Genomic DNA, 27,367 nt, shown 5'->3' with positions numbered 1-27,367 from the left:
CAGTTCAGATTCAGATGTGGAAGGAGAAAAGGTTAGCTGTCGGCCAAGCAAGGGGCACAAGGCTTCTGCCTCCCAGCGTCTCTCGTGTCCCCTCCCCTGTTAGCACAGCGTTGCTGTGGCCTCTGCTCAGACGGGCTCAGGGCAGAGCTTCCCTTCTTCTTCCAGCTGCAGCCAGAGCCTGCGCGTCTGGCAGATTCCATCTAGATCACCACCGAGCTGGCAGAACTTGGCTTTTGGTGGAACACAGGGAAATACATATATTTCCACTGTGGGATTTTTTACTGCTTTAATTATTACTTGCCGACAGCTTGGGAGCTCTTCCTCTCAGTAAGACAGAAAAACAAAACTGTTTCATTTCTTCTCACGAGAAACCCTACTGAGTTCTAAAGTGAAAATTTATTACAGAGAAGAGCCTTTCATTTTAAAGAAAGAAAATCTGTTATTATTATGTTTTTTCTTTTTGAGCGTTAGGAAACATTAAAAAACACACACACATACGTGGATTAGGGGTTTGGGGAAAACACGAGGGTCCTTAACTGCAAACCTCATTTGGGCACATCCTCTTTAGAAACGTTACGATACATTTCATGCGTGCCCTTCTACTGAATGCCGGCTCTGCACACGGCGCCACGTGAAATTTAAGGATTGCCAAAACAATGGTGCATTCAGGGAAAGGAGGATGGGTGCTGGGCTGTACATGGCATTGCTGTTTTTTTTTTTTGTTGGCGTCCTGAATAAAATACAAATTAAGATCAAAATATCCCTGGCAGCATCTTGAAGCCAAACCAGCCCATTGTGCACAAGCCCGCCATGAACACACTTCAAAACCCTCAACGTGCATTCTGTGGCCACCTAACGTTTTACTAATATTTAGAGATGCTCTCACAGTGGGAATTCACAAACGTTCTCCCTCCAACTTGGGTAAACGGTATTAACATAATTCCAGATCCGATGGCTTTTATGTGGTGAGACCTAGAAAACGGGTTTGCTATTTTCAGTCATGAATTTCAGATGAAAAAAAGAACATTGAGAGGGTTCATGAAGATGTTTACAAAAACGCTAGTTTAGCAAATCTATTTGTGCTCAGTGTGGGATCTTCCAACCAGTGTCCAAGTAACTCTTCCAATCACCTCTTGAAAATGTGATCTGTAAGTTTTCAAGGATGTCCAGAGCAGAGAGAGGAGTGTCACACATCCTCATGGACCATCATCAAATAATGCATTTTCAGATTTTTCTACCTTTGCTTCAATTATCTGTTTTTTTGGGTTTGTTTTTGTTTTTGTTTTCGCCTTATGGAGTTATTTCAATGCAATGCTCGTGAAAGATCATTCTAACCCTACCGATTTCACTGTGCACCTTTAAACAACGTGCTTATTCTCTGATGATTCCACTGCACACTTAACACAGCTCAGGATGCTTGTTGGTGTTACTTAATGCCCAGTGCCAAAGCAGGCTCCCTCAGTTTTCTCGGGAGGATCTTTTTGCAGCTGATGTCTCTGATTAGGATCTCACCAGGTCCGAGTTTTCACAGGGGTTCTCTGAATCTCGAGTTTTGCCTGCCCTCACTACCCCCTGTCTTTCCTTCCCTGCCACTGGCTTGAAGGATGCCCCTGTGGTGGTTAATTTCACATGTAAATTTGGCTGGGCCACAGGGTACCCAGCTATTTGGTCAAACATTCTGGGTGTATCTAAGATGGGTTTTTTTTTTTTTTTGTTCTGTTTTTGGATCAGACTAATGTTGAAATCAGTGGACTTAAAGTAAATCAGTGGCCATCCTTAAACCAGGTGGGCCTCATCTAATCAGTTGAAGGCCTGACTAGAACAAAAAGACAGTCCTTCACGAGCAAAAGGGAACTCTGCTTGCAGGTGGCCTTCAGACTCAAACTGCAACATTGGCTCTTCCCTGGGTCACCAGCCTGCTGGCGCACCCTGCAGATTTTGGAATTCCCAGCCTCCATAATCGCATAGGCCAATCCCTTAACATGCACCTTTCTCCCGCAGATGCACATCCTTTTGGTTCTGTTTTTCTGGAAAGCCCTCGTGCATCCACAGTCTGGATTTTTGCTTCCCTGAGGTGCCCTTTCATGGAGTCCTCTGTCCCCGTGTCTCCCACCCGTGGGAGCCAGCTCGGGAGCTGCAGGGTCCAACGCAGCAGGCACCAGCCACGTGCAGCTACCTGAATATAAGTGCACTAAAGGTAGATCGAATTAAGAAGTTCATTCTTCAGTCACAGCAGCCATGTTTCAAGAGCTTTGTAGCATTTTCACACGACTGGAGAGACTGCGCCACTGGAGAGCACAGATGTGGATCGTTTCCAAAACTGCAGAAAGCTCGGCTGGACTGGGCTTTTTAGACGCTTGGGCATTCCACGTCCGGTATTTTAGCGAGGGTATTTCATAGCTGGTGCACAAATTGACTGTTACGGTTCCTATGTTCTCTTTCTCTTTCTCACTGTTTTCCAAAGTAACATGCTGACTTTGCCCAGAGTGGACATTTCCACTTATTTCCCAGCTCAGACAGGAGGCCATTGACACTAACATTGTACCGTCAGGCCTTTTAACTAGCACTTGAAACCCTTTCCAGCATCATCCTTCCTCAGGGTGCTGACTGACTGGTTAATGGGCGGCTCAGCGACTCTCTCCCCCCCAGAGCGCCCTCCCTGGACCACAGGCGCGACCCCTCAGTGGGGTGAGTGGTCACGAGCTTTAGAACAAGCTGCTTCTATCAAGAGAGAACCTGTCTGCATTGACAACACCTCTTGGATGCAAAGGAGCTGAAGGGGCCGCGGGGTCCCGGGTGGGAGGCCATCCTCGGGTGCTGCCTGGACACTGGGCCCTCAGGGCGCCTTGCCGCTGGGGCTGAATTGGGACAAAAAGGCCCAGCCATTGGGATGTGCTTGACGGCCTGGTTCCCTGCGGCAGACGGTGGAGAGTCTGCTCAGCAGGAGAAAGAGCCCCACCCAAGAAGGGAGACGTCGCCAGCTGCCCTCCCCGGGCCTCCCCAGGGGCCCTGAGGAGTGGGCAGCAGGGCGGGCTGCGTGGGGAGAGCAGCTGCCCGGGGCCACTTGGGAAGTCCCAGCAGGAAAATAGATGACTTCACCCCTCCCCCTCTATAAAGGGATTGAGCATTCATCCCAGGTCATCACCTTACAGTCTCGCATCCTGACCCCGCACTGTGTCTGGAACGGGTTTTGGCCTGACTCACACCCTGTCCCCCCAGTGCTACTGAGGGCCACCCCAGAAGTAGTGGCCTGCCGGTCCAGAGACCTGGGAACTGCCAGTTCCCAGGAGAAAGTGGAGGGAAGGGAGCTGGCACGGTCTAAGGGCTGCTAGTTTGGCATTGGCGGGCTTGCCCAAGGAAAAGCCTTGTGAAGGCAGAGGCAGAGGTGGGACAGATGTGTCTTCAAGCCAAGACATGCCAGGAGCCACCAGAAGTGGGAACAGGCAGGAAGCATCCTCCCTGAGAGCCTCCAGAAGGACCCAACCCCATGGACGCCTGAGTTTAGGACTTCTGGCTTCGGGAACTGTGAAAAGATCAGTGCCTGGCTTTTAAACTACAAGTCTGTGGTAGTTTGTTATAGCAGCCTTGGGGAACTCATACAGTGGCTTAAACAAACGCTCTTTCCAGTCCTCACCACAGCAGGGCCTCTCCAGATCACTGAGCACTTTTCCTTTCATTATTTAGAATAAAGAATTGGATCAGAGGATTGTCCCACAAAGCATTTTCTTCCACTAGTGGGTCGTGGGGCACGAAATTACACTATTAGAAATTCATTCCTTAGGATATAAAAAGTACATCACTTACATGGGGAGAGATAATAGAGTTAGTCTGAAGCATTGTAGGGAGAGTTGGATTAGCAGAAGTGGTATTCATTGATGAGAGACCCTTACGTGAGAGTTATGCATTTATTAATATTTAATTTTCCCCAAATATTAAAGTAGATGAAAAAGCATTGAAAATAAAGAGCAAGAAAACTCACAACATTACTTTAAATTTAAGTATTTTATTGATACCCAAATGAGAATTTGTTACAGTTTTACCTTCTTGGCTTTAATAGAAGCAAAGCCATCGATAATATTTCCAGAATTGACTTCTTTGTGTAACTCATTTTCAACCAGTCTTGTAAATTAAACCAAGTGAGAGAGACTGACTTTGAAAGTATGTTTGATGAACTGAAAACTTTAGTAAAAGACATGAATATTCTTTCTGCATTTGAAAGTAAATGAAAGGGAAAGAAATTGGAGATGTATGATTCATCAGATAAAGGTGTCAATTACTATGGGAAACGTAGTTATCTAGTCGAAATTTGGGAGGTTATAAATGCCCTCATTTCACATTTGAGACGGGGAAATGCAAAACTGAGCACACTGTTCTTCCCATTTTGAATTTTTAAACTAAAAACAAGTTATTCTGCATGAATACATCTGATTTTCAAAAAGCAGTCACTGTCTCGCCTCTGAAAAGCCTGACAAGTTAAATCCTGGACAAATTTCATCTGAAATCATTGGTTTTCAGCAGCCTGCACTGTCAATAATTTGTAATATAAAACCAGCGTCACGTCTGGAGATTCTAAGTCATTTGTGAGTTCTGCCCAGCAAAATCTGATCTAAATCTGAAAGCGGTCTTGAGCATTTTCTAACAATGTGAGTCATGATAGTCCCCAGTAAAAGAAGCTTTAGTAAGTTGGAGTCAATTAAAAAAAAAAAATTAAGATTGTTAGTTGGTCCAGAGAAGCTGGCAAACATGGTGATTCTCTCAATTGAAAATGAGATAAACAAAGAAGCAGAGTTTTGAGAATATGATTGACACGGTTGCTTCCATTCACATCAGGAAGGTAAAACCCTACTAAATGAAGCATTGAAACTTAAAATGACGCAGTGAAATTTAGCACACCCACTTTCAACCTTTCACTAGTTTTCAACTACTTTGGTGTTTTGGGAAAAAATTAGGTGTTCATGACGACATCACACATGGGGCGGGGGTCGGGGGGCTCACCTCTTTTTTGTGCCTCTGGCTTCGGTTTGGCTCAAACAGCACAGCCAGATCCCGGCTTTATTTACAATTTTGACTTTCTGTGCCCACCCTGTTTCTCCAGGAGGTGCCCTCCTGTGGAGATGGCCAGACATCAAGTTACTCTGACCTGGAAGCACCTGAGATGGGGCGGTTTGCCTTGATCAGCTGAGGCGTCCATTTTGAATATTTTGCCCATTGAAGCGTGGGAGGAATTGGGGCACTGGAACCATGTGACCTGGGCTAAATCCTCCTCCTGGTCTGGCCCCTTTTCATTAAACAGCTTTGGCCACGGGAAGTGAAGTGACGGGCTGAATGTCCGGGGTCACCTTGTCAGGGGTCTGATGGCTCCCCTTCACGAGCCTGTCCCCCTCCCCAGACTTCCGGGGTGCCGTCTTCGAGCCTGGAACCCCGGCGGTGACAGTAGGACATGCTCACACGGGCCCGGCTGCTCGGCAGCGGGAAGGACGTAGCTGACCTGGTCCCAAGGACATGCCACAGAATGAGGGGGGGAGCAGAACGAGGTCACGTCAGTCAGAAACCTTCCCCGGGCTTTCTCGGCGTCTAAGGGTAACAGGTCTGTAACACACCATGTCACACAAGGCGGGAGCCGTCGGCGCGGTGGCTGAGAAGCCGAAGTGAAACCCACACAGAAAGCATTTTCTCGTCTTCATTGCCATCTTCATTTCCAGCACCCGGTGGGAGGTTTCCCGGGGGAGGAGCACCCCATCACATGAGTGGGTTTTAGCCCCCATCTCCCCAGGAGAGGTTGGTCCTCCCTTGCCCCGAGCTGAAGACTGCAATAAAACTCAACCCCAAGTCTGCACCCTTTCCAGGCACTCAGGATGAAGGCAGAGGGGTGCAGCCCTCCCAGGGGGGGCCCAGAGTGTTTGTTCTTAATACGATTAAATTACCATGAATAGAAAAAAGGAAACATGATGTAAATTCTTTAGCTTTCTAATGAAAAGTACTAAATTCAAAAAATACGAATTTGAGTGGGGAACGCAACCACTCAGGACCGCAGCTCAGGAATATTGTCTTCAGGGGACCGGCGTTCTGGACTAGTGAACAAAATGGCCACCATGCAGTTTCTCTGAGTGTTTCTGGAGGAGAACAAAAAAGGGAGGAGGCTCGGACCGAAGGTGCCAACGACACACCAGGTTTCCACCTGACATAGTGCCCGTCATTCTGTTGCATTGGGCTGCTTGAAAGATGCTCTCATCCCATGTTCCTGGAATCTGGGTTCGGATGACGGTGTCCTTTCTCTCTTGGGGTCTGAAGGTCATCTTCTGCAGAGGGAGAAACAGGAACACGGAGGGTTCTACCCCAAGGGCACACAGGCGACATTAGGAGGAGACCGGGGACGGGTAGGGGCTTGAGAAACGGCCGCTGCCCAGAAAGAAGAGGTGCTTCTTGTTCCCAGGGATGGGTTTTGTCCTTCAGCCACGCCCCCCTTCACGCAGCACAGACGTGTTAATGGAACCAAGTCTCAGCAGAGCGTCGAAGGCCGGAGACACGGGATTAGCCTGCGTCCTCATTAGACAGAAGCGCTCTCTTCTCTCCGTGTAGGCGAGAAGCTCCTTCTGAAATAACTCAGGCCGCGCTCACCCTAGTGAACTTTGTTGTCCTTGTTCGAATTTTAATGAGCGTCTGGCCTCATCTCTCATGGTCTGGAAGGAAGTGCGGGAAATTGACATGGGAGGGTTCACGCTGTTACCCTGGATTTTTTAAAAAATATGATTTCTCTTCTGTAGCCATTTGCTTTTTTCTTACAAGGGAAGAGGGCAGAAAGAGACTGACTAATGAAGGGTCTGGTCCCGCGTGAGCCACATGCCTCACATTGTGTATCTGGCTGACTGTTTCCTTTCATTCTTAGTTAGCAGATGTTTGCGGTTTCTAGCAGTTGGAAAGGTGCCTTCATGTATATTTTATTGGATCCTCGTAGAAACCCTGTGAGGCAGATGAATGACATTGAGGCACCTCTGATGAATGCCCAGAGGCATTAAATTGCCTGCTCGAGATCACACAGGTAATAGGCTGTGTGGACTGAAGTTCCGTGTCCCCCACATTCATATGTTGAAGCCCTAACCCCCAGTGTGGTTGTATTAGGAGTAAGACATTAATTACAATTAAATGAGGTCACAGGGCTGGGGCCCCACCCAATGGGATTAGTGCCCTTGTAAGAAGAGACACTAGAGAGCTCATTTTCTCTCTGCTGTTGAAGAGTTTGCAAAAAGGAGGCTGTGTGTAACCCAGGAGGAGAGCTCTCACCAGGCACCAGCCTCCAGACAGTGGGACTGCGTAAATGCTCTCCTGCCACTGGCTGCAGCTCTCTCCTCCTGGGTGGGTCCTTGGCTGCAGAACACAATCGGACCTGGAGGGATGGCCCGGGACCCACCCCCGTCGGGCCCATGTGTGTGACGAGAGGGGCTGGCAGGGAGCTCGTCAACTTGTCCTTCTTTCTGGCATTTTGATTGCCTGGTCAGTGGATCCTGAAGATAAAGACTAATTGGTACAAACACTGTAGTGCCCCAATGTTACTGTCTCTGCCCCAGACCAAAAGGGAGACTAGATTCCGTGTCCTGAACAGCAGAGGAAGTGGGGAGAATGCAGGTCAAGGAGACTGGAGTTTGCTCAGTCCACAGGCAGAAGGAGAACCTGTTTTTGATCCTCTGACAAGTATGTTCATAAGTGGACTTAATTTTCACAAAGCAAAAGCATCAGAATTAATGATCAACCATCTGTGCTCTGTTTTCCACCCTAACCAGGGCCTCATTTAATCCCAACTTGCTCCAGCACAAACCCAGATAGGAGCAGCCTGCTCCGGTGGACGGGACCGGAGGCACCTGGGCGGGGCTTGAGCCCAGGTCTGCTGCCTGGGTTTTCTGGTCAAGCCGGTCACGCAGCAGGTGGCAGTGTCTGCAGAGCATCTGTATCCGGGGAGGATAAATTTTTTCTGGTGGCTCCTCTGCTCTGTCCTATCGAGACTGACACCTTGTGTGGCGCCTCGGGGACTTTCTGCTCCTTTATCCACGCAGCGGCGTGCTTTCCTGCCGGCCGGGTTTTTTTTCCGTCCACGACACGCAAAAGGTCGCTTCTTTGTAATTTCCTCTTCCCTCCCTTGTGTCTCCAGGGGCTGACAGTAGGCGCAATCAGGCTCACAGTTAGGCCCGATTCACATTATGTAAAAGATCCTTCATGCCAATTGATGCAAAATGAGGCCAGCCTGCGTGGCAGTGATTGCCGGAGCCCGCCGTCCTGCGGTCTGGTTCCAGTCGCTTCGTGGCAAATGCCCTTCCAAGGTGTCATTATGGGCAATTGAAGAGATGTGTGCTCGTGCGGGCTTGGGAGGGGATTTAAGTTCCTCCCTGGACTGGTATCTGCATAGAATTACCCATCAGCCGGCTACCTTGATTTATTTGATTTGAGAGTTTTAGCCAATTTTCATCCACGTCTCTAGGACGTGTCAGAGTGGCCCTAATGGTCAGCTCATCCCAGAAGAATCACAGGCACTGAATCCTCAGCTCTGGTCCCTCCTCCGTCCTCCCTTCCCGTCCTCAGACCCTCCCTCCTGGGCACCACCTCCCACTGGGCTGAGCCTCCGCTGATGAGGCAGAACGTCCCGGTCCGGTAGTCACACAAATGGCCTTATAACTTGCTTTAAAAGTACACAGGACAAACAATCATGCATCGACTCCAACAGCAGCGCTAGACTCTCATTTCAGCCCTAGGACCGTGGAGGTGCGTTCTCTCTAAATCCAGCAGCGGAGCTTCAGAACTCTGGGGATCTTTGCTCTTTCCTTCCCTCTTTCTCTCTCTCTTTCCTTCCTCCCTCCTTTTCTTCTTTTCTTAATTTGAAATACTTGACTTCCAAGAAGAGTTCAGTTTTTGCTGCTTCAGAAAGAGCAGCAAACTCATTTGCTTGACTGTACGGAAAAGGAAACTATTTTAATCAGAGAAAAGATGCGTGCTTATGGGATGGACAAAGTGCTCGGCTGGGCTTCCGAGACCGGAAGGAACAGGAAGGGTGGAAAATGCACCGAGAGAAGCACCCTGGCTGAATACTGAAGACGTTTAGTGAAAGTTCCCTGGGAATCATATGCAAACTGGGACGAGAAGACAGATGATGCTGTGAGATTTTATTTTATTGATTTCTGTCGTACATAGCACTTCGCAGGCTTCAAAATGGATGTCCTCAAAAACGGACAATGTGTAGGAGCTTGTGCGTGTCCAAATTATTGGGCTCATGAACGCAGTTGGGTGGAAACAGAAGGCCCCTGTGTGTTCTGAAGTTTGATTCAGTGAGCTACTTTCAGTTAAAATAGATTTGAGTCTTAGAATCAAATGAAAACTCAATTATATAAATACCCATATTCTTTTTCCCTCTTTTTTTTTTTCTTCCAATATTTCAGCGTTAAAAGGCTATTGTATTTCGATGTGTCTCCTGGGGAAAGATGACTTCCGTAAGAATGCTGTGTTTCTAAGGGAGATGGGGAGGGTTGGGCCCCCGGGGCTGAAGACCCGCCCGCCCCAGGACTGAGGGCCCGTTTTGAAAAGACAAAAATGTGGCTTCGCTTTCTCTCAGTGAGCTTATGGGTCCCAAGGGCAGAGTTAACACAAATGAACACTTCAGCTTTCTTCTGGAATATGAATCTTACTAATTGTGGGTGGGAAATTAAGCCTGAGCTCTGAACCGTTGAGTGCAGACGTTCAGAACCGAGGCAGAAGCCTGAACCAGAGCCTGGCTGCCGGAGGGGGAGCGGCGCCAGGAGGTGGGCTTGGCGCGGGCAAGGGCGCCCTGTGAACCTTCCCGGCTCGTTTTTACTCAGCGGGAGCACTGGCGAGTGGCGGGCTCAGCTCAGGCGTTTGGAGCATTGAGCCACTCGCCTTTTCCTCGCAGGCTCACGAGCTCATGTGACGAGTAGTCATTGCATGTCTCCGTGAGGTGGGCGTGGCGCAAGCTGAGCGGTCAGCCGCCCCTCCTGCTTTCGTGGGGCCAGATTCCCATGGGGGGACACGTCCTAACTGAACAACACACCTGCTGAAATGCATGGACTGTTACCTTAGTCCCGCAGGCGGCTGTACCAGAGGCGGGGCGGTGGGCGGGCGGCAGACACTCAGCGTCTCCCGGTCCTGGAGGCTGGAAGTCCAAGGTCTCGGCGTCAGCAGGGCTGGGTGCTCCTGAGGCCTCTCCTCTTGGCCTGCAGACGGCCGCCTTCCCGCTGTCCGTCCAGGAGTCTCTGTGGCCTCGTCTCTTCCTATAAGGGGGCGTCCAACAAGTCCCACTGGGCGAGGGCCCATCCACATGACCTTTTGTCACCTAGTTATCACTTTAAAGGCCCCTTCTTCAAATACAGTCACATTCTGGAGTGCCAGGGGGTTTGGGGCTGCAACATGTGATATCTGGGGACCTGACTCAGCTCATCACTGACAGTGTCACACGGTCCAGGACATTTCCTCAGGGATCACTCCCAGCCCTTCTTTGGAGCCGGCTGCGGGCCAGCAGGAGCACGCACAGCCCCGGTGGTCTGTCCTCTCCTGCGGTAGCTGCTCTGCTGTTTTAGGGGGAGGGGAGGGAGGGCAGGGGGAGGCTGTGATGCTTTGACAGTGGACAGTCAGCAGCTGCCAGGGAGGGAGACTGGGCCCTCCAAAGGCTGCCCGGTCTGAGGGCTGGTGCGGGGCGGGGGCCGTATCCCACAGCAGCCCCTGAGAGCAGCCCCTGGGGGACGCCGTGGGACAGAGCCCAGAGAGCACATCGGGCAGTCAGAAAGGATAAAGTTACAGCTTTTCTTGCCTGTGGTGGGGCTGGGGGTGCCCGATGGCCATTCTGGGCTTCCTGCCCGCTCATCTATAAAGAATCTCTCTCTCTTTTTAATGGAGGTACTGGGGATTGAACCCAGGACCTCAAGCATGCTAAACACAGGCTGTACCACTGAGTGACACCCTTCTGCCTCTAAAGAATCTCTTTGAATGGGAGCCCAGATGTGTTCAAGGAGCTCTGGAGGGACCCTGGCAGGCACAGGGGTCAACCTGTAATTGAAACGAGACGGCTAGCTCTCATGGTATTGTGTCCGTGAACCACGGGGCTTTGTAGCTGCAAGTGGCTTGAAAGCTCGTGCAGTCGAACCTTCCATTTGCAGAAAAGGAGCCGAACTGGGAGAAGTGGCGTGACCCGCTCGCTCCTAGCGCCACAGAAGCGGTGGCAGAGCCAAGACCTGACCCGGGTGTTTGCAAGGGCACCTCGCTCCTCCTCGGGAGGGGGGTTCTGCCCTCACGTCGCCGCCTCCTCCCAAACCCTGGCCTCCCGCACCCTCCAAAGCCGTCCCAGGAGGGCGTCTCTGCATCCATCACCGGACCGCTCCAGGCGTCCCGGGAACACACGGCCTGTCGCGGGCCCGCGTTTCCCCTCTGTGATGCCCTGGAAGTTGGCTGGGAATGCGGCTCAAGCTCCCCTGGCATCCAGGGGCTGTTTACACACCACAGAACATTTGCGCGCTGTTTGACGTTGATGGATGCAAATTTATTCTAAATGAGCCCGGCGTTCATTAGCATAGAAACATATGTTGTCGGTGTGGCACGCAGGGCGACTCGCCGGATCCCAGGGCTGGTCCCCACCGGGCACCGCCCGCTCGCCCGGCCTGCCTCGCTCCCGGCGAAGGCTCCAGATGTTGTTTTTCTTGCACTGCAAAGCCTGCATTTCAGCTGCAGGGTCATTTTCCTTCACAAGAGAAAGACAGACGCATCCGCGGAAAGAACTTGAGTTTATAGGCTGATCTGCTGGGGGGCCTCCTGGAGTGTCGGCTGCCCGGCCATCTGCGACGACTCACAGGCAGGGCTTTCTGTCTTGTGGCTCAGACTCCACGGGTCGGAATCACACACTCAATTCTACTGCTGCTCAGCTTTTCTCTACAGGCAATACTGTTACAGCTTCGGATGCTTTTGAAAATACCTGCGGTAAGAACAGCATCGTTCAGACAATAGAGTTCTGCTTTGTGGGCTCCTGATGAACTAACGCATGCACACACACACGCACACACATGCACGCACACATGCATGCGCACACGCACACAGACGCACACGCGCACACGTGCACACATGCATGCATGCACACACACATGCACATGCACACAGACACATGCACACACGCATGCACACACAAGCATGCAATGCATGCATGCACACACAAGCACAGATGCACACGCATGCACACGTGCACACAGGCATGCATGCACACACACATGCACACAGACACATGCACACACACGCGCACACAAGCACACAAACGCACACGTGCACACACGCATGCACAGACAGCAATATAACCAGAAACTATGGAAAGTCCTGATAATCTTTAAGTCATAGCTGTGTTTTTCATACACACACAGCCATAAACTTGGTGGAAAATCATCCTCAGACATCGATCTTTTCCCCCCACGTACGTTCTCAATTTTGGGAATGTTTTTCTGCTGAGATACGCATTTCTAGTCTATTTCCTCTGCACTTCCTTGCAAGTTCAAAACAACAGTGTTGGTTAACAGCGTGTCAAAGTGCTCTGCCTATTTCTGTGGGTGTGCAGACGTGCGGCTTCCCAGAGCGCTCCTGGGGGTCACACTCACTCAGGGAAAGAAGCAACTCTGGGAAGTAGAGGGAAAACGCTGGCGACTCCTGTGTTTCTGGAGCCCCCCCCCCCCCCCCACAGTTATCCTGCAACAGCACTCGGCCTTCAGCCCCCTCTCCGGCCCCTGCCCTCCTCCTTTCGCACCACACGGTCTATTTAGAAACGTTATCTATTTTCACTTCCAAAGTCAGGTCTCCAGCTCTGCTGGAGCTGCAGCGCTGCTCACTCCCTCAGCAAGTGTTTTCCAAGCCCGTCTGCAGGCGGCATGTTCTTCTACAGAAAAGGCCTCTGGAGTCTACTGAGCTGCTGGAGCCAATACTAAGGCTAACAGCTCACAGCGAGGGGGCTTAGCAAGGCTGCAGGATCCAAGACCAACACACAGAAGTTCATTGTACTTCTACGTACTTGCAACCAGTAACTGGACATCGAAATTTTAAAAAGCAATAGCATTTACAACCGTATCAGAAAGTGAAATGCTTAAGGACAAATCTGACAAAAGATGTGTAAGGCCTGTGCACTGAGCACTAGGAGACGCTGCCGAGAGAAAGCAAACAGGAACTAAATGAACGGGGCGGTACGCTGTGCTCACGGTTCAGAACAGTCAATGTGGGTAGGATAGTTCTACCATTACTGCCCTATAGACTGAATTCTAATCAAAACCACACAGGGATTTTTTTTTTTTTTGGTAGAAATTTGCAAGCTGATTCTAAAATTTATCTGGAAATTTAGAGCCCAGAACTAACTTTGAACAGAGTAACACGTTTGGAGGACTTCCATGAACTGGCGAGGGGTCTTGGCAGAATGATAGGAATGCGGGCCAATGGAACATACTAGAGACTTTATTTAGTAATAGACCCGCACGTACATGCAGTTGATTTTTGATAAAGATTCGAAAGTGCTGCATTAGACGAAGGACAGCGAATGGTGCTGGCTCAGTTACCCGGCCGCCTGCAGACAATGAGCTTCTGCTAGATGCCACGCTGTCGGTGTCGCTCGCAGCCCAGACTTCACACGTCTGAAAATGGAACCTGGATCTTCTATTCCTTCCCCCGAGCCCACTCCACGGAGGTTCCGATGGCCTGTGGTGACGCTTGGGAATTTACCGTTTTTAAAAGACTCTTAGGTACTACCGATGCAGGAAATTATGAGGCCACAATGTATAAAACACTGTTCTGAACCTTGGGATCATGTTTCTTCCTTTTTCTGTGCCTATGCCCTCTCATTGGTTGTTCGTGTCTATACTTCCTCGTTTCAGAATGTTCCCAGGACCTCTTCCCCCTTCGCACCCACACTGCATTCCTTCTAGCTCAAGATTTATCACCCACTTCACCCTCAAGCTCTCCCCGTCCCCGTCTTACACCCCTGCATCATTCCTTCATAAAGCCTCAGCACTCCTGCCTAACCCCGCGGGTCCGACCTTAGACTCGAACGCTCTGAAAGGTGGATGGAACCTTGGAGGTTATTCAAACGAAGCCTCTTAATGCATCAGCCCCTTAGGTGGCTTCACGTCAGAGCTCAGAGCTCTGCGCTGCCCACGGAGTAGTCCACAGGGCGTGCTGTGGTCGGACACCTCCCCAGGGACCCTGACTGCACTTTCCTGTCCCAGCTCGCTGCTTGCTCTCTACCCTTTCTCACTCACTACACCTAATCATTCATTCACACCAGGCTATGTGTCCTCCAGACACCCGTGTTTTCCTAACACTGTGTCCTTCATCATGTCGTCTTCTTGCAGGAAATCTCATTTCCCAAGATCCGTCTATTGACTTTGCACATTTTCTTCAAAGAACAACTCAAGTACCACCTACTGCACAAACTTCCCGGGATTCTGTCCCTTCCCCTCCCATCCCATGACCGACCTGAGAACATTCTCGCAGCCAATAGTATGCGGCATGTCCCCCCCCCACCCCGGCATTGACAGTTCAGCAGGAGTAAGTGGTCGGCTTGAACATCAGGAAGCAACATAAATAAGTAAATAAATGAACCTAACTACCTCCCTCCCAAGACAAAAAAATCAATACCCCAAACTAGGGGGTGGCTTCTCCTAGGAGTTAGAACTGCCTTAGTTTAGCAAATCTCCTCGAGTCTCCTTCTTGGTTGTAGAAATACAGGCTTTGGGGGCATAGTTGAGAAGAGGTGATGGAGACAGAGGGCGAAAGCGTTGCATGGAAGCGAACAGTCAGGTTGGTGGCTGGGTGTGGGGGCGTCCACTAGGAAGAAGCAACCAGAAGGAGGAAGGGAAGGGAGGGGAGTGGCCATGGAGCAATGCTGCTGAGTCTGAGGAGAGGGGCCACCTGCTCCCTGACGTGGAGGCTGTGGTCCCCCAGGAATGGGGGGTCTGGTTTCCTCGTCTGTGATGCTCGCTGCTGATTTAGTCATCTATCCCGCCTTCTAGACTCAATGAGCAGTGTGAGTGAACATGGAGAGAAAAGGGGGAAAGCTCTACGAGATGATGGGAAGAGAATCCATAACAACAGAAGCATGGAGGAAGTCCACCTGCAGACACAATCCAGTTTCCAAAAGACCTTGCGAGGAATGCTGAGTCTTCCCTACACGGGTTGAGGGGGGTGGTTTCCAGCCAACGGTCCTCGAGTCACACAGGACAGGGTGACCCCCAGCTTTCAGTGGGAGAAATGATAACGTCTTCCACGGGGGACTGGTAATTGAAAGGTCATTGTCACATACTGTCCACGCATCACAATCTGCCAAGGTTACTATTTTTACTTCCATTTCATCAGTGGAAAATGCCTGTGACACCAGTGTGTGCAGGTCTCCTCGGCAGTAAGGGGCAGAACAAGGATTCCAAGTGTCTCAGGAGCTGCGAGTTGGGCTGACCCTTTCTTTAAAGGTTGTCCTAACATATACAGATTATCACCTGCCTGAAGGCAGGAGCCGTGTTTCATCCACTTTTGCTTTTCCCACAGTACCAGCTCCAAGAAATGCTGAATATTTTGTTGAACGAAGGGGAAAAAGAAGTAAGATTTAAATCCCACTATTGAAAGAAAATATTGGAGGAACAAAAACAGATTCCATGTCAGGCGTAGCCATCAGTCCACGTTAATACGCAATTTTATTTTTTACAGAGGGCGTAAGACTCCATCCACAACTGCAGAAAAGTGACCCAAGTATGAAAAACCGAATGACAAGGAGACGGATCCAGACAGGACAGCGGTGGGGCAGGTTATGCAGCGCTCAACACGATTCACCTGAGTGAATTATTAGCGGCATCATGCAGACCACTGAGGATTCCTGGGAGAAAGGCACAAATATCTTGAGCATTTGTTCAACATTTTCTTTACGGACTCTGTCCTTCCGCACGACCCCACACGATGTTGCCCCACGGCCCTGGGAGGGGAGGCTGCAGCTGAGCCCACCCCTGCTTGAAACCTTCAGACTCTCCCTACTTCTGCAGAGCGATTTTCCATGGACGATAGATCCCTAAGATTTCCTCAGCCAGGATGGCGGTGGTTGGTTAGGGCTCAAACTTCCCGTCCCCAGGAGCCCGATGCTGCAATGCCAGGATTGAGGATGGGTACATGTGGCCTCACCTTTGCGGCGCCCTGGAACCCGCGTTGGTGAGGCTCCGGGGTGGTGGGGGAGCAGACGAGTCCAGCTGGAGCCATTTCTCTGGACGGGTGAGGGACAGGGATCCCACGTGAGGCCACGCAGCTTTGATGACCAGGGTCCCCCCGCCACTAGGTGTGGAATTAGATCACAACCCTAGTGACCGAGTGTGGGGTTGATGCGGGGAGGGCCAGGAAGGACCTCAGTTATTGCAGGGGGCGGGTGTGGGGGTCAGTGCTGTGGACGGTCCCCTCTTGAAGCTACGCTGACCTCTGCCGCAGGCTGTCCAGCGCCCCTCACTGGGTCAGTCTGTGTAGATGTGAGGCCCAGGGTGACCCTGAAGGAGAAACACTCTTCTGCTTTAAGCTCCACTCCCCTTCAGGGCCCCAGGTCATCAGCCTGAGAACCATCACGACTCCTTGCAGTCACGAGCCGGAGCTTCCCAGGCTACTTATTGGGAAAGCACGTGCTGTTGTTTCTCCCACGGGGATCTACATCTGGAAAGGTCAAGGAAAGACAAGAGATCCCCCAAATCCGTCTGCCGTGGTGTCGTTCCAGGGGGCTGGCACCAAAGCAGGAGGCGGCCTGGGGACCTGGGCTCAGCTTGGGCAGTGGAGCGTTGCTCTGCTTCGACGCCTCCACAAACACAGCTCTTGGCAGAATAAATCGGTGTGGGTAGTCACAGGTGGTATCTTCTTCTACGTGTGAAATGATATTTAAAAACTTTTTTGGAGGTAAAATTCCTACCATGTTAGCTGCGGCTGTTTTCATGGTCAAGCTGGGAGCATTCCCAGCACGTGGACCAGGGCCGCGCACAGGAGACGCTCCTGCAACTTTCGAGTGACCCACTTCCTGGTCCCAAAGAAGCCGAGGCAATGCTCGTAACAGAAGCTTTGGGGAGCGGCTACTGCGTTGCGGGGCTCAGATCAGCGAGTGGGGAAAATCCACGTGCCCCCAGGAATACTGCTCCAGAGCTTCTTTAGCGAAAACGGATGGACAGCGTTGGCTCCGCCGTGAAAACCGCGCCTCTGACCGGGCCCCGCCCGCCTGCTCCTCCCGAGCCCCGGAACCGCAGCGTCTCCTGCATCAGATGCAGACGCAGCGCCCCGGCGCCGTTCGTCTGGGTTCTTTGTCCTGAGCAAAGCTACACGGAAACAGGTTTTGCTGTAGCTCTGCTTTTCACCTTCTCTCCACTTTTTTTTTCTTTCAAGTGTCCATTTCTGCCTTAGTTAAAAAAACACTGACACACACATATAATATACAGGGTACACATAATGTATAGATTCTCTCTATAAGGGGAAACAAGACCAGGGCTGAAGAAGGCGAGAGAAGGATTAATGACCGAAGGGGCAAACTTGAAAGATGAAGGTAATTTGAACGCTTGGAGACACCGCCCGAGGGAGTCCTCGCGTCAGGAAGGATCAGATGAGAAACTAAGCAGCTGGTAGGGAGGGAGCGGCTGGCTGGCGTGTGGGGCCGAGCGTGCCGGACAAGAAGCCTCAGCACCGGGTCAGATGCCCCGGGGGCAGCGGCTGTCACCTTGCTTGCCCGGCTCCTCGAAGAGGCGTTCTCCCTCCCTCGGGAGCCCCTCCCTCGGTGCTGGTCAGTCGTCCCCCGTGGTCCCCTCCATCCCTCGGCACAGCGGAGAGCTGGGGCCCCCGCTGCACCGTCCGAGTTCCCGAGGGCTCTTGCGCACAGTGACTTCCCCTGCGCTGCGGTGACCCGAATTCCCACAGAGATGGATGCTGCGGTCAGGGAGTGGCGGCTGGGGGGGCGACGCTCACTTCCTTTTGGCCAAAGCCTTGCAGAGCAGTCTCGGGGCTCCCGGCCACCATCTTCTTGTCTTCTGGAGCACGGCTGCTTGACAACTCGATCGAAATACAGAGATGGAGAGAGAAACAGAAGCACGCCCTGCCCTCCCTTTTCAGGCACGTGACATCGCTCTGTTGAATACGCCGGGATTCACTGATGACCTTTCACATTTTAAACTTCTTTGATGTTGGGTTGAAGTAAAGGGCAAGAAGAATTAATATGCATGAAATCAGTTTTGGAAATGACAAGTGTTAATGGTTGTTATTACTTAAAAGGTCTTTGTTATTAACTGTTATTAATTAAAAATCATGTCTGTTTTCTAGGGAGAGTAGAAAAGTCATGGATTAAAAAAAGGTGGGAAAATGGATTTAGATTTAATTTGGTGAGGAGCAAGTAAGCTTTTTGGAGAAAGAATAAAAAATCTGAAAGCCTGTGTAAAGATTACGAAAGTGGCCCAAATGTACAGGACTGAGCTTGTTGCAGGAAAACACGTTACAGCTCAGGGTTACAGCTCAGTTGTGACAGCAACCACGATCCGGGCGAGACACCAAGCAGCACTCGGAGAGTTGGAGAACCCAGGTTTATTACACCAGCGGGCCCAGCGCAGTTAACACTCCAAGCTCTGAACCCCACCAGCTGGTTTGCACAGGCTTTTATAGGCTGCCAGTTTACACTTTGCAACATCATATGCAAATAAGATATAACAAAAGTTGACTAATTAGGAACAAGCTTTGTAGAAGTGGACCAATCAGGAGGGAGAGAAGTAACCAATCAGGAGAGAGTTCCATGCACATGAAGTACTACAAGTGGACCAATCAGAAGTTAGGGAAATGGACCAATCAGGAGTGAAGGAAATAACCAATCAGGAGTGAGCTCAGGGAACCAGTAGAATTTTAGGGGTAAGTAAGCCGTTTCAGAGGCAAAAAGTGAGCTAGAGCCTCTGGGCCAGGGAACCGGGTGGTGCCGGCAGGAGAGCAGTGGCCCTGCTTGGGGGTCCTGCCCATCTCTTTTATGGGGCTTTCCGCCTCAAGCTGAGAGAGAAAGAGACGGAATTCAAGGGCTGCAGCTGTCCCTGGGTACCTCCAGGGGACTGGTTCTCGGACCCCTGGAGAGTCTCTTTTGTATTTAGAAATCCCCTCCCTCTCTCCTTCCTTCCTTCTTTCCTCCCTCCCTCCCTTCTTTTTCCTTCTTTTTAAAAAATAAATGTTGACAAAAGCATTTTGTGTTTTCATACATGTGTTCAGAACCATTGGTATCCAGCACCTGCAGCAAAGTGTTTTGTAAGTGATGGACCGACACACACAGTTCCACAGTTTCTCCCCCATTGTGTCTCCGTGTCAGCACAAGTTCATTCCAAATTGGTGAACACACGACCAAAACAGGACTTGAAAGGGGGCAAGAATGTCATACAGAGAAAATGAAATAAGATTCCCCCAGTTGGCCATCCAATAGTTTTATCTCCAGTATTCCAGATAGCTAATTTTTTTTTTTTTAATGTCTGATGCACATTAACCTTTTTTTCATCCCTTAAAAAAATGTGAGCTCTTTTCTTCCTGGATGTTTTGGGAAGAACATACACTTTTCCATTGTTTCACAAAGGGGTGAACCATGAGTTTTCGTCCCTGGGCAGAAAGCCCCTGCACCTTCTCAGCAGCGTCAGTACAGCCAGGCCTCCTGCGGACAGCGGAGTCAGGGCCCCGGGGAGGAGTCAGAGCGGCACGCGTTCCCTGGCTAATCTGAGAAGCCTCCCCGGATGCTCCCGGGACGGCGTTTTATCCTGTCTCTTCTGTCCTTTTTGCCAGCATACCCGCTTTGAGAGATTCATCCTTTATCTAGCCCCCCTTTAACCTATTTTTAAAATGTGCATTTCTACTAAGAGATTTTGCATATAGATACATACACATACATATACACATAAAAGACTTCCTTGTATAAAAAATACATGTGTAACTCACCAACGTCCTCACTCCTGCCTTTGTCCCACGGGTTCTCTTAAAATCAGGTGCTATATAAAATAGTTCGCATTTCAAGGATGCAGAACACCTGAGGATACCTTCCAGCCAGAGCTCTCAGGACTGAGGACGAAGTCAGTGTCCGGAAACGCTGGGCCAGCTGGCGATTTATGCTGGTGGATGTGCCTACACCCGTTCTGAGAAAGCCGGGCCTTCCCACGGCCTCGGCTACCGGCGAGTTCCCCCTCCGGGAGACGACTTTGGGTCAAGCGTGCGTGTGATTATTTCCGCCCCCCACCCCCCGCCGCCTCCCACCCTCCGTGTGTTCTGCTGGAGGCCCATTTGATGTCCTGATTCTTATTCACTGGCATGCCTCCGTTTCTGGGCCTCAGGCGTTGCAGAAACAATTCCAATCTTGCAAAATGATTTTAATTTGATGGAAATCTTAGTGTTAATGCAGGTGTGACGAGCAGCGCTAATTTGGGTTATCATTTCTTTCAGCACAACTGAATTAAAGAGGCGCCCAGGCCTCCCTGTCACTGGTCTCTCCGGCTGGGCTTGTGGCACCCTGGGAGGCAGGAGCAAGTCCTCCCCTCCCCCCCTCCCCCTCCCCCCCACACGCTCTTTTTCCCTCTCTCTCTCTCTTTTTTTTTTTTTGACATGAGCATGTTTACTTTTTCTAATCAGAACCAAATAACGACCGAACAAGAAGAGGTGCCCAGACAGTCATCTGAAAAGGTACTTTTTGCAGAGCCCGCTGCTGGGGGTGTCTTAGAGCATCCTTCTCACGTTGAAATGTTTGACAACTCCTGCAGAATGGCTGGGCCGCCAGCAACGGAATTCCCAGACACCTGCGACTAAGGCAGATTTGGGGCGTAGGAATCTCAGGGCGACCGGAGAGGATATGTCTTCCCTTGGCTGACGTTTCTAGATGTGAAAGCTAGGGTGGCCGGAGCTAAAAAAGCCTCCCTGGTGATTGAGGACAGCTTCTGCTCTGCCTCCGCAGAGAACTTCACACGTCCAAGGGCTACTGTCCACATCCCGTGCTCCTGGTGTGACCTCAGCAGCCTGGCCGTGCCTGCTTCTGTCTGCCCTGCGAGTCCCCGCCCCAGAAGATGCTGTCTGCCCCCCTCCCCTCCCACTCCAGGGGAGTGGATGTGCCCTTGATTTCCTCCCTGTTAGATGAGTCTTCTGTTTAATACTGCACTCCTCAAGCCACTGCTTCATTCTGTTTTTTTCCCCCATAGTCTAGATTCTTTCTTGCAAGGATTTGTTTCACAGAAATGAGCAATAACTCCAATTTGTAAATTTGAAGTTGGGGTGGTGATTCCAGTTGTGAATTGCAGGATCACTCTCTCCCTTGATGCCTGGACTCTTGGATTTAGTCCTTCAGGTCTTCTGTCCATGACAACTGTGTAACTGCTCCTGCAAGGAACAGCTTCCCAGACTCGGGTGCAGGTGGGGTGGGCTGGGGCCCTTGTGGCGGATAGCTGGGTGTGGCCTGGCGGGCCCTTGAGGGGCCCATTCTGTAGGGGTAGGGGGCTCTTTTCATTCATTTTTCATCGACTAGGCTATTTTACAGATTTGCCGGAATAGAAGTGAGTGCGGGAAAGTGACAGCCATGCAAATGGCCTTTGTCTGCAGCCATGCAAATGCCGTCGCCTGGCAGGGAGGTGATTGATTTCCTTTCTATAGGAACTATAACCACAAGCATTATTTTTTATTGGCCTGTGGGACACTTAGGCGCTCTGTATCTATTGGCAAATTCATTCAGCATTCTGACCGCGCACACACGTCTCCGCCAGCCACAATTTCTGTTGAGCTTGTCTTAATGTCCCCTTGTTTTCCTCACTTATCAATGAGTTAAGTACCTCCCTGGACATGTGTTTATCTTATTTCTACATGGCAGTCATATTTCTAACCTTGGAAAATGGCATTTTAATCACCGCACACACTCAAGGTGCGTGGACGGTCATGTATTCTTGGTTTTTCCATTCATCTGAGTCCCCACGTACACTAAAGGCAAGAAGCCTGGCACCTGCCTCCAGAGATTCCCCCTCCCCGCCTGGGCCGTGTCTTCTCTGAGGATGGCCTGGGCACACATGCCCACACACATGCACCCCATGAGGCATCAGGTGGGTAACTATCACCCAGCAACTGTTTATACGCAATGGCTGGGCTGTGACGTTTAATCCAGATACAGCCACCGGCCACTTTTGTTTCCTGCACTTGTTCGATTAGGAAAACCTTTAAACACAGGCCGTGCAAATTACTGCAGGAACAGAATAACACAAGGGAAAATTGAAGGCTTGCCTCTGAAAACCCTACTTTTCGCTGAGGCTGTCGGCCGGAACGCCACACAGTGCTGCAATTTAAAGCGGAGGGGAGGGCGGAGGGCATCGTGCGAGGCGTGCTTCAGGGATTCAGCTTCACCTTGAGCAAAGCCAGGTGAGGGACCAGCCACGTACCTGCTGCACAAACAGCTCGGGGACGCCTCCTCTTGTTCAGGGCTGTCGGACCGGCCTGCTGTCCCCCACCTCCCCGGGCACATCCTTCCTCATGCCTGTGTTTTCACCAGCGGAGTCGAGGCCCACCCGGGTCGGCCTTCCTACCTCACTTTTGCGGGAGCCCCAGGTGGGATGCAGGAGTCCGCGGGTAGGCCGAGTGTGCCGCAGACCCACAGCGTGGGCTGGCAGACGCGCTGGCTGAGGGCCCAGCCTTTCGAGTGGGACAGGTCCAGGTTCAGCATGTGGTTCTGCCATTTCCCTGGGCTCTGACATCGAGAACGCTCCGAGGAGGCGGATGCGGCCACAGGCGCCCTCAGGGTGTGGAATGAGAGGGACCCACGTTCCTCCGTGCCTCCCACCGGCCTGAGAGAGCTGCTGCAGCCCCTCACCTCCGTCCTCTGCGAAGCAGGTAAAATTCACCTTACGTTTCGGGGATACCTCACGTTAAACGCTCTGCCTACTCGTGTCATTGTATAAATACTCAGTACGTACACAGGAATGTGATACCGAGGCCCTGGTCTGGGGTCTCCCACAAACGCATCAAGATTCCAAGCGGGAGAACTTTAACACGTGTGTCTGCGACCTGCGGGGCTGTCCACATCCTGGGTAATTTAATTAGTGTGAGTCACTTCTCCAGGGCCTCAGAGCACCGAACACGTGAAAGGAACCAGAGAGACGTTGTGTCCGAGGCTGCATCCTTCTAGCCATGGGGCTTCCAACAAGTGCAGAGGGAGCTGTAACCCTGACAAGAAAAGCCCCCACGGACCTCAGGTCGCTGGGTCTGGGCTCCCCTGTGCAGCCTGGACCCGGCCGTGCGTTCCCGTCTCACGCGGGCTGATGGTTCAGGTCAATCTGAGACGCTTTCCCATCTAGGGAGCTGCTTCAGCCCCCGTCATTCTGACCCACCCTCCGTCTTGACTCTTAATGGCTCACGGTTTCCTGGGGGATAAAACAAATCAGCAGAGTCTTGCTCATTAAAAGTTGTTAATGTCTCCTTTCCTTTTCCTCGTAAATTAAAATGATGTGACGTAGGAAGAAGAGAGGACAGGATTCAGCTAGTTATTTTTGGTCGTTGCAGTGCCAAATTGATAATTTGCTCAATCTTCTTGCAAAATTGCCTAATTGAGAGCGACTAAGCAGATGGTTCTTTGTTCCGGTCGCCCACTGACTCACCCGTTAGCGAGCCCTAGGCTCGGTTCCCACCCCCAAATGCACGGGCTTAGGACAAGCTGTGCCGCCCAGACAAGGCCTCTGGAAACTTCCCGAGGCGATACCGGCTACTTCCACAAGAGGACGCTCAGAACATGCTCCAGAACCGACACCACGGCTCAAAAAGCCAGGAGCCGGAGTCGGGAAGCCTTGGCAGAAATCAAATTTACCTTCAGGCTTCTAGACTCTTTTTCGTTCCTAATTACCAGGGAAAACTCCTTCTTACCTAAATTTGCCTTTCATTTTCCCCTCTTAAAAAAACCCGAGTTTTCCACATTGTGACAAAATGATGAACAGCTGAGGACGGGCAGCTGGTTTTCGTGGAAGGGCTGTTCGCGCAGCGCAAGACTCCAAGTCGACCAGCCGCGGAGGGCAGGCCGGGTTTCCCGTCTGGACCGAGGTCAGGCCGGAGCCATCCCCCCGCGGGCAGGGAAGTGCACCCGCACGTGCTCCCCGGGGGCAGAGAGGGCCGTGTCCCCTGCCGGGTCATCGGGCGCCCAGTTTGGGCCGCAGGGTCCCCACCCTTCGTGTGGATCTCCAGTCCTTCATGTGGCCGCGCTCCTGCCACTGAGGCCGCTGGGTGCGCGCAGAGCCTCCCGCGGAGCCGTGGAGCTGGGGTCTGCATCCCAGCCGCGCCTTGCCTCGTCTTGGGCGGGCAGCCCCTCTTTCTCGGTAGCACGCAAGCTCCCTCGGCCGTGTGACCGGCACCGGCCGTCCTGGGAAGACACTCCCCTTGATGAATCTGTGGCTCTTAACCCAGAGTGGGGACCCCTTGCTCTGCTGGCTGATTCTGCTGTCAAGCAAGGTAAGGTTTCCCCCAAACCCTAATCTTCCTCCTTCGGCTCTGCGGGGGCGCTCTTTGCTGGGCTCCCTCCGCACTTTTTGACAGCGCGCTGTGCTGCTCTGCATCCTGACAGCTCGGGCAGCGCTGGTAAGAACGTCCCGCCTGCTCTCCGGGAACGCCTCCCTGCGTTCCTGCTGGGAAACACGGTGTCCACCCAGAACAGAATGAGTTAGAATGTAATGCGCTTATGATGCGTTTGTAGTGTGGTCACCGCAAGCCTGGGATGCAGGTGGCTTGTCACCAAGTGTGACTACACAGTGTCCTGTCTCGTCCGCAGGGGAAGCGCGAACGTGCGTGCTCCCAGGTCTCACCAGTGCGCCTGTGCGGGGAGGTGGGCGTCGCCGAAGCGCGGAGGTGGGCGTGGCCACGGACGGAGTGGCGGGCATGCGCAGTACCAGAAGGCGCAGGCGAAGGCAGGAGCATCCAAGACCATCGCGAACTGGGACCGCGAGGGCCGGGGGAGCCCGCTCCTTCAGTAGTTCCCCAGGTCCTCGGGGCCTGCAGGGTGGTTACCTAAGTTTTGAGGGAGCCGGGTCTGCACAAGGGAGGCTGTTTGCGTGATGCAAAACCTCTTCCTCCCATCTTAAAAAAATGAACCACCCCTTCCTTGAAGAGCAGAACATATTCAGCATTTCTGGAGGAAAAGTGCTGTGATGTTCCATCACTTTAGCTCAGTTTTAAAAAATGATTTTAAAGCTGTTTTGCTCTTCTTTTTAAAAAATAACATGAGGTCGAAGTCTTGTATTATAAATCCAAATAGAAACAGGTTGATTCAGTGACAGCTGGACGAGCTTGCTTCTCCCAGAGCCCCAGACGCTGAGCGGAAGGCACGGGTCCGCCCACCACACGCCAACTGGTTTCTCCACAGCCGTCTCAGAGGGCAACTGTGATGTCATCTATTTTTTCCCTCTTGCTTTACATGCGAACCCAATTATTTTTTCTCTAAATACAGCTTTCCCCAATTCAGCGTTAAAGGAGAGGTATGTAATTTCGGCCAAGTATTGCATCTTAGGAATTTGGGTACAGGTCTTCTGGAAGCTTTCTCTGCTAGTGGGATCCGTGAAAGAAGCCTTCACATGAACGATGTTTAAGCATCTCATTGACATTTTTCTCCTAGTTCGTTTACTGCTGGCTGACAGGTTAGAGGTGATTTCTCTGTTCAGTCTATGAACGCTCCTCCCACATGTCCGCTCTCGTCTGCCCTCAAACCCCGTCAAACATTTGAAGCAGTTTTCTCCAGATAACCCATTTTTCTCCAAATAAGCCCAGGGTGAAATAGAATCTTTGTAACAGAAGTGTAGGCTGCTGCTGGGAATTCAGCTGTTCTTGTAACAGTATAAACAGCATCCACCTTCAAGAAACCACTTGCATTTTGGGAAAAGGGAGAAAATCTGATTTCAAGGGGTCATTTGGAAGAATGGCCAACGGAGGCGCATGAACCATCCTTAAGAGGTGTGGTTTCCGAAGGCGGGCTCTGACCTCAAGAGGGTTCAATCCTGAATCCCTCAGTGGTCAGCTTGGTGTCTGGGAAGTGACTTTACCTCTGGACTCAAGTTTTCTCACCTTCGATATAGGAATATTGACACAGGAATTATGCTACGACGCTAGTCATGTGCTTAGAACGGTGTTTACGACGTTACCAACAAACCCAGTTTCCTTTCTCTTACGAGAAATAAGTCTTGTTGGAACGTGCATCGAAGTACCAGGCTAGCATGAAGGTTTACTCTCCAACCTTCTGATGTCTGAGCAAGTCTAGGAAATGTCGGAGTGCGTCCTTTTAAAAATCCCTCATCTTTCTGTTATTGTCTGGCCGTAAGTGGTTTCCTAGGATCAGGAGGAACCTCACCAAGTTTCCATCAGGATAACCATCTCAGCATAATTTCCACAGTGCATTTCCCTCTCAGTGTTGCATTTCGGTCATCTGAAAGTTCATGTTTTTTCTTATCTCAGGAAGTTCAGGACTGTTTATGAAAATATTGCTCCTACAAAGTAAGTGACTTGGAAAGGAAAATCCCCACCTCTCTGGCTTTCCACTTACCATGGTCGTGATAAAAAATAATTGGTCCTGCGTTCTTTTTGCTCTCTCTGGCCAACTCATTAGCTTGTGATCTTTTCAGAGGGAAGAAACCTTAGAGAACCCTTTGGCCAGACCAGTCTTTTCACAGATGAGGAAACTGAGGTCCAGAGAGACTGTGTCACTCAGGTCAGAGTAGCAGGATAAAATTTTCGACCTCTAAAACCACAGCCAATATTTAAAATAAATTTTTTTTTATATAAATACTGCTCAGAGCAAGAGTTACTTTTTTAGCACTGAGGAGGAGAATATTCTGTTTTCAAAACACCAGCATGAGACAGTTTGGCACCAAGTGTAGGCTTTTTGAGAATCCCCTGTTTCTCAAACATTTAGGACGAGGTCGCTCCTGGGGACGTTTGAAAGTCACTGAGTGGGCAGGAAGCCTGGAGAGACTGTTGAAGCGGTCGTTCAGCACTTGGTGTCGTGGGTTCTTTTGTAGATGAAGAAAGAGTGTTTTCTTTTTTGAAATTAATTAACTCCAAGCAAAGAAACCACCTGGGAACACGAGGGAGACTCGCCGGCCCGTCTTACCTTTTCATTCCGGGAATCACTGGGAAGGGATGGGGGAGGGTGAAGTTAATGAATTAAAAAAAAAAAAAAAAACCTCATTAAAACATCACGTTTCTGTTATTAAGGAGACCTCAGACGGGGTGACTATGGTCAGATTCTGCAATATCAGACAGAAATAGGACATTGAATCCAGAACATTGGTGCATTGACCTGAGGACGGTCACAGGATTTCAAATGCCCAGATCAGGCAAGAATGTTGCAATAGGTTTC

The sequence above is a fragment of the Camelus dromedarius genome, chromosome 26 (assembly GCF_036321535.1).
Source record: "Camelus dromedarius isolate mCamDro1 chromosome 26, mCamDro1.pat, whole genome shotgun sequence".
Lineage (NCBI taxonomy): Eukaryota > Metazoa > Chordata > Mammalia > Artiodactyla > Camelidae > Camelus > Camelus dromedarius.
Note: the sequence above shows the minus strand (reverse complement) of the source record.